The following is a 7,792-nucleotide window of genomic DNA, read 5'->3' as shown; positions in this document are numbered from 1 at the left end:
ATGCTTACGGGACGTCGCCAGCGAGCTCAAGCGGCCTCCGGCAAAATTTGAAGCCCGAAAGCCGGCTGGAAGGGTCAACTTCGGGAAGCTTGGAGGCAGAAGGTGCGTCTGCGGTTCGCCCCGGGGCCGGGGAGACCCGCGGGAGATCAGCCTGGTCCTATCCTTCTTCGGGATCAGGGGCGAGCCCCCGCCGTCCTGCTCGTCGTTGTCTTCGTCGTCATCCTTGTCGTCATCATTCGGAGAGAGGCGGAGAACGCGGGACCTGCACCAGGGGAGGGGAGCCCTCGACTCTCCGTCAGTCGCCTCGGAGTCAGGCCCTCTTCCGCGCTCCCCTCCCTCTTCTTCTTCGCTGGAGTCGCCGGAGGGCACGTCCACCGGTTCCTCGGGAGCTCCCAGGGGCACTGGCCCATCCCCGTTGAAGACGGGCATGGACTTCACCACTCGCTCCCAGTCGTTGCGGAGGAACAAGGGCGTAGGAGCGCCCTCCAGCCTCGCCACATTGCCCCCAACCAGAGATTGGAGAACCGCAGCCAGGTCTCCGTCGGCCAAGGCCGCAGAGTTCGGACAGGGCCTCCACATTGGAAGCGAGTGAAGGAAATATGCCCTAGAGGCAATAATAAAGTTATTATTTATTTCCTTATATATCATGATAAAAGTTTCTTATTCATGCTAGAATTGTATTAAACCGGAAACATAATACATGTGTGAATACATAGACAAACAGAGTGTCACTAGTATGCCTCTACTAGACTAGGTTGTCAATCAAAGATGGTTATGTTTCCTAAACCATGGACAAAGAGTTGTCATTTGATTAACAGGATCACATCATTAGTTGAATGATCTGATTGACATGACCCATTCCATTAGCTTAGCACCCGATCGTTTAGTATGTTGCTATTGCTTTCTTCATGACTTATACATGTTCCTATGACTATGAGATTATGCAACTCCCGTTTGCCAGAGGAACACTTTGTGTGCTACCAAACGTCACAACGTAACTGGGCGATTATAAAGGATCTCTACAGGTGTCTCCAAAGGTACATGTTGGGTTGGCGTATTTCGAGATTAGGATTTGTCACTCCGATTGTCGGAGAGGTATCTCTGGGCCCTCTCGGTAATGCACATCACTTAAGCCTTGCAAGAATTGCAACTAATGAGTTAGTTGCGGGATGATGTATTACAGAACGAGTAAAGAGACTTGCTGGTAATGATATTGAACTAGGTATGGGATACCAACGATCGAATCTCGGGAAAGTAACATACCGATGACAAAGGGAACAACGTATGTTGTTATGCGGTCTGACCGATAAAAGATCTTCGTAGAATATGTAGGAGCCAATATGAGCATCCAGGTTCCGCTATTGGTTATTGACCGGAGACGTGTCTCGGTCATGTCTACATTGTTCTCGAACCCGTAGGGTCCGCACGCTTAAGGTTACGATGATAGTTATATTATGAGTTTATGAATTTTGATGTACCGAAGGTTGTTCGGAGTCCCGGATGTGATCACGGACATGACGAGGAGTCTCGAAATGGTCGAGACATAGAGATTGATATATTGGAAGCCTATGTTTGGATATCAGAAGTGTTCCGGGTAAAATCGGGATTTTACTCGGAGTACCGGGAGGTTACCGGAACCCCCCGGGAGGTATATGGGCCTTAGTGGGCCTTAGTGGAAGAAGAGAAGAGGCAGCCAGGGCTGGGCCGCGTGCCCCTCCACCCCTAGTCCGAATAGGACAAGGAGAGAGGGGGCCGGCGCCCCCCTCCTTCTCTCTCTCTCTCTCTCTTTTCCCACCTCACGAATCCTATTCCAACTAGGAAAGGGGGGAGTCCTACTCCCAGAGGGAGTAGGACTCCTCCTGGCGCGCCTCTCCTGGCCGGCCGGCCCCCCTCCCTTGAACCTTTATATACGGAGGCAGGGGCACCCCCTAGAGACACAAGTTGATCCACGTGATCATATTCTTAGCCGTGTGCGGTGCCCCCTTCCACCATAGTCCTTGATAATATTGTAGCGGTGCTTAGGCGAAGCCCTGCGACAGTAGTACATCAAGATCGTCACCATGCCGTCATGCTGACGGAACTCTTCCCCGACACTTTTCTGGATCGGAGTCCGGGGATCCTCATCGAGCTGAACGTGTGCTAGAACTCGGAGGTGCCGTAGTTTCGGTGCTTGATCGGTCGGGCCGTGGAGACGTACGACTACATCAACCAAGTTAACGCTTCCGTTGTCGATCTACAAGGGTACATATATCACACTCTCTCCGTCTCGTTGCTATGCATCACCATGATCTTGCGTGTGCGTAGGAATTTTTTTGAAATTACTACGAAACCCATCAGTGGCATCCGAGCCTAGGTTTTATATGTTGATGTTATATGCACGAGTAGAACACAAGTGAGTTGTGGGCGATATAAGTCATACTGCTTACCAGCATGTAATACTTTGGTTCGGCGGTATTGTTGGACGAAGCGGACCGGACCGACATTACGCGTACGCTTACGCGAGACCGGTTCTCCCAACGTGCTTTGCACATAGGTGGCTTGCGGGTGACAGTTTCTCCAACTTTAGTTGAACCGAGTTGGCTACGCCCGGTCCTTGCGAAGGTTAAAACAGCACCAACTTGACAAACTATCGTTGTGGTTTTGATGCATAGGTAAGATTGGTTCTTGCTTAAGCCCGTAGCTGCCACGTAAAACTTGCAACAACAAAGTAGAGGACGTCTAACTTGTTTTTGCAGGGCATGATGTGATGTGATATGGTCAAGACATGATGCTAAATTTTATTGTATGAGATGATCATGTTTTGTAACCGAGTTATCGGCAACTGGCAGGAGCCATATGGTTGTCGCTTTATTGTATGCAATGCAATCGCGCTGTAATGCTTTACTTTATCACTAAGAGGTAGCGATAGTCGTGGAAGCATGAGATTGGCGAGACGACAACGATGCTACGATGGAGATCAAGGTGTCGCGTCGGTGACAATGGTGATCACGACGGTGCTTCGAGGATGGAGATCACAAGCACAAGATGATGATGGCCATATCATATCACTTATATTGATTGCATGTGATGTTTATCTTTTATGCATCTTATCTTGCTTTGATTGACGGTAGCATTATAAGATGATCTCTCACTAATTATCAAGAAGTGTTCTCCCTGAGTATGCACCGTTGTGCAAGTTCTTCGTGCTGAGACACCACGTGATGATCGGGTGTGATAGGCTCTATGTTCAAATACAACGGGTGCAAAACAGTTGCACACGCGGAATATTCAGGTTATACTTGACGAGCCAAGCATATACAGATATGGCCACGGAACACGGAGACCGAAAGGTCGAGCATGAATCATATAGTAGATATGATCAACATAGTGATGTTCACCAATGAAACTACTCCATCTCACGTGATGATCGGACATGGTTTAGTTGATTTGGATCACGTAATCACTTAGAGGATTAGAGGGATGTCTATCTAAGTGGGAGTTCTTTAAGTAATATGATTAATTGAACTTAAAATTATCATGAACTTAGTACCTGATAGTATCTTGCTTGTTTATGTATGATTGTAGATAAATGGCATGTGCTGTTGTTCCATTGAATTTTAATGCGTTCCTTGAGAAAGAAAAGTTGAAAGATGATGGTAGCAATTACACGGACTGGGTCTGTAACTTGAGGATTATCCTCATTGCTGCACAGAAGAATTATGTCCTGGAAGCACCGCTGGGTGCCAGGCCTGCTGCTGGAGCAACACCAGATGTTGTGAACGTCTGGCAGAGCAAAGCTGATGACTACTCGATAGTTCAGTGTGCCATGCTTTACGGCTTATAACCAGGACTTCAACGACGTTTTGAACATCATGGAGCATATGAGATGTTCCAGGAGTTGAAGTTAATATTTCAAGCAAATGCCCGGATTGAGTGATATGAAGTATCCAATAAGTTCTATAGCTGCAAGATGGAGGAGAACAGTTCTGTCAGTGAGCATATACTCAAAATGTCTGGGTATAATAATCACTTGATTCAAATTGGAGTTAATCTTCCAGATGATTGTGTCATTTATAGAATTCTCCAATCACTGCCACCAAGCTACAAGAGCTTCGTGATGAACTATAATATGCAAGGGATGAATAAGACTATTCTCGAGCTCTTCGCAATGCTGAAAGTTGTGGAGGTAGAAATCAAAAAGGAGCATCAAGTGTTGATGGTTAACAAGACCACTAGTTTCAAGAAAAAGGGCAAAGGGAAGAAGAAGGGAAACTTCAAGAAGAACAGCAAGCAAGTTGCTGCTCAAGAGAAGAAATCCAAGTCTAGACCTAAGCCTGAAACTGAGTGCTTCTACTGCAAGCAGACTGGTCACTGGAAGCGGAACTGCCCCAAGTATTTGGCGGATAAGAAGGATGGCAAGGTGAACAAAGGTATATGTGATATACATGTTATTGATGTGTACCTTACTAATGCTCGCAGTAGCACCTGGGTATTTGATACTGGTTCTGTTGCTAATATTTGCAACTCGAAACAGGGACTACGGATTAAGCGAAGATTGGCTAAGGACGAGGTGACGATGCGCGTGGGAAACGGTTCCAAAGTCGATGTGATCGCAGTCGGCACGCTACCTCTACATCTACCTTCGGGATTAATATTAGACCTAAATAATTGTTATTTGGTGCCAGCGTTAAGCATGAACATTATATCTGGATCTTGTTTGATGCGAGACGGTTATTCATTTAAATCAGAGAATAATGGTTGTTCTATTTATATGAGTAATATCTTTTATGGTCATGCACCCTTGAAGAGTGGTCTATTCTTATTGAATCTCGATAGTAGTAACACACATATTCATAATGTTGAAGCCAAAAGATGCAGAGTTGATAATGATAGTGCAACTTATTTGTGGCACTGCCGTTTAGGTCATATCGGTATAAAGCACATGAAGAAACTCCATACTGATGGACTTTTGGAACCACTTGATTATGAATCACTTGGTACTTGCGAACCGTGCCTCATGGGCAAGATGACTAAAACGCCGTTCTTCGGTACTATGGAGAGAGCAACAGATTTGTTGGAAATCATACATACAGATGTATGTGGTCCGATGAATATTGAGGCTCGTGGCGGATATCGTAATTTTCTCACCTTCACAGATGACTTAAGCAGATATGGGTATATCTACTTAATGAAACATAAGTCTGAGACATTTGAAAAGTTCAAAGAATTTCAGAGTGAAGTTGAAAAACATCGTAACAAGAAAATAAAGTTTCTACGATCTGATCGTGGAGGAGAATATTTGAGTTACGAGTTTGGTATACATTTGAAACAATGCAGAATAGTTTCGCAACTCACGCCACTTGGAACACCACAACGTAATGGTGTGCCCGAACGTCGTAATCGTACTTTACTAGATATGGTGCGATCTATGATGTCTCTTACTGATTTACGCTATCGTTTTGGGGTTATGCTTTGGAGACAGCCGCATTCACGTTAAATAGGGCACCATCAAAATCCGTTGAGACGACGCCTTATGAACTATGGTTTGGCAAGAAACCAAAGTTGTCATTTCTGAAAGTTTGGGGCTGCGATGCTTATGTGAAAAAGCTTCAACCTGATAAGCTCGAACCCAAATCGGAGAAATGTGTCTTCATAGGATATCCAAAGGAGACTATTGGATACACCTTCTATCACAGATCCGAAGGCAAGACTTTTGTTGCTAAGTTCGGAAACTTTCTAGAGAAGGAGTTTCTCTCGAAAGAAGTGAGTGGGAGGAAAGTAGAACTTGACGAGGTAACTGTACCTGCTCCCTTATTGGAAAGTAGTGCATCACAGAAAACTGTTTCTGTGACACCTACACCAATTAGTGAGGAAGCTAATGATACTGATCATCAAACTTCAGAACAAGATACTACTGAACCTCATAGATCAACCAGAGTAAGATCCGCACCAGAGTGGTACGGTAATCCTGTTCTGGAAGTCATGCTACTAGGTCATGATGAACCTACGAACTATGAAGAAGCGATGGTGAGCCCAGATTCCGCAAAATGGCTTGAAGCCATGAAATCTGAGATGGGATCCATGTATGAGAACAAAGTGTGGACTTTGGTTGACTTGCCCAATGATCGGCAAGCAATTGAGAATAAATGGATCTTCAAGAAGAAGACTGACGCCAACGGTAATATTACTGTCTACAAAGCTCGACTTGTCGCAAAAGGGTTTTGGCAAGTTCAAGGGATTGACTACGATGAGACCTTCTCACCCGTAGCGATGCTTAAGTCTGTCTGAATCATGTTAGCAATTGCCGCATTTTATGATTATGAAATTTGGCAGATGGATGTCAAAACTGGATTCCTGAATGGATTTCTGGAAGAAGAGTTGTATATGATGCAACCGGAAGGTTTTGTCGATCCAAAGGGAGCTAACAAAGTGTGCAAGCTCCAGCGATCCATTTATGGACTGGTGCAAGCCTCTCGGAGTTGGAATAAACGCTTTGATAGTGTGATCAAAGCATTTGGTTTTATACAGACTTTTGGAGAAGCCTGTATTTACAAGAAAGTGAGTGGGAGCTCTATAGCATTTCTGATATTATATGTGGATGACATATTACTGATCAAAAATGATATAGAATTTCTAGATAGCATAAAGGGACACTTGAATAAGAGTTTTTCAATGAAAAGACCTCGGTGAAGCTGCTTACATATTAGGCATAAAGATCTATAGAGATAGATCAAGACGTTTAATTGGACTTTCACAAAGCACATACCTTGACAAGATTTTGAAGAAGTTCAAAATAGATCAAGCAAAGAAAGGGTTCTTGCCTGTGTTACAAGGTGTGAAGTTGATTCAGACTCAATGCCCGACCACTGTAGAAGATAGAGAGAAAATGAAAGATGTTCCCTATGCTTCAGCCATAGGCTCTATCATGTATGCAATGTTGTGTACCAGACCTGATGTGTGCCTTGCTATAAGTCTAGCAGGGAGGTACCAAAGTAATCCAGGAGTGGATCACTGGACAGCGGTCAAGAACATCCTGAAGTACCTGAAAAGGACTAAGGATATGTTTCTCGTATATGGAGGTGACAAAGAGCTCATCGTAAACGTTTACGTTGATGCAAGCTTTGACACTGATCCGGACGATTCTAAATCGCAAACTGGATACGTGTTTACATTAAACGGTGGAGCTGTCAGTTGGTGCAGTTCTAAACAAAGCGTTGTGGCGGGATCTACGTGTGAAGCGGAATACATAGCTGCTTCGGAAGCAGCAAATGAAGGAGTCTGGATGAAGGAGTTCATATCCGATCTAGGTGTCGTACCTAGTGCATCGGGTCCAATGAAAATCTTTTGTGACAATACTGGTGCAATTGCCTTGGCGAAGGAATCCAGATTTCACAAGAGAACCAAGCACATCAAGAGACGCTTCAATTCCATCCGGGATCTAATCTAGGTGGGAGACATAGAGATTTGCAAGATGCATACGGATCTGAATGTTGCAGACCCGTTTACTAAGCCTCTTCCACGAGCAAAACATGATCAGCACCAAGGCTCCATGGGTGTTAGAATCATTACTGTGTAATCTAGATTATTGACTCTAGTGCAAGTGGGAGACTGAAGGAAATATGCCCTAGAGGCAATAATAAAGTTATTATTTATTTCCTTATATATCATGATAAAAGTTTATTATTCATGCTAGAATTGTATTAAACCGGAAACATAATACATGTGTGAATACATAGACAAACAGAGTGTCACTAGTATGCCTCTACTAGACTAGCTTGTCAATCAAAGATGGTTATGTTTCCTAAACCATGGA

This window comes from Triticum aestivum, chromosome 5A (assembly GCF_018294505.1).
Source record: "Triticum aestivum cultivar Chinese Spring chromosome 5A, IWGSC CS RefSeq v2.1, whole genome shotgun sequence".
Taxonomy (NCBI): domain Eukaryota; kingdom Viridiplantae; phylum Streptophyta; class Magnoliopsida; order Poales; family Poaceae; genus Triticum; species Triticum aestivum.
This window is presented reverse-complemented; position numbering follows the sequence as displayed.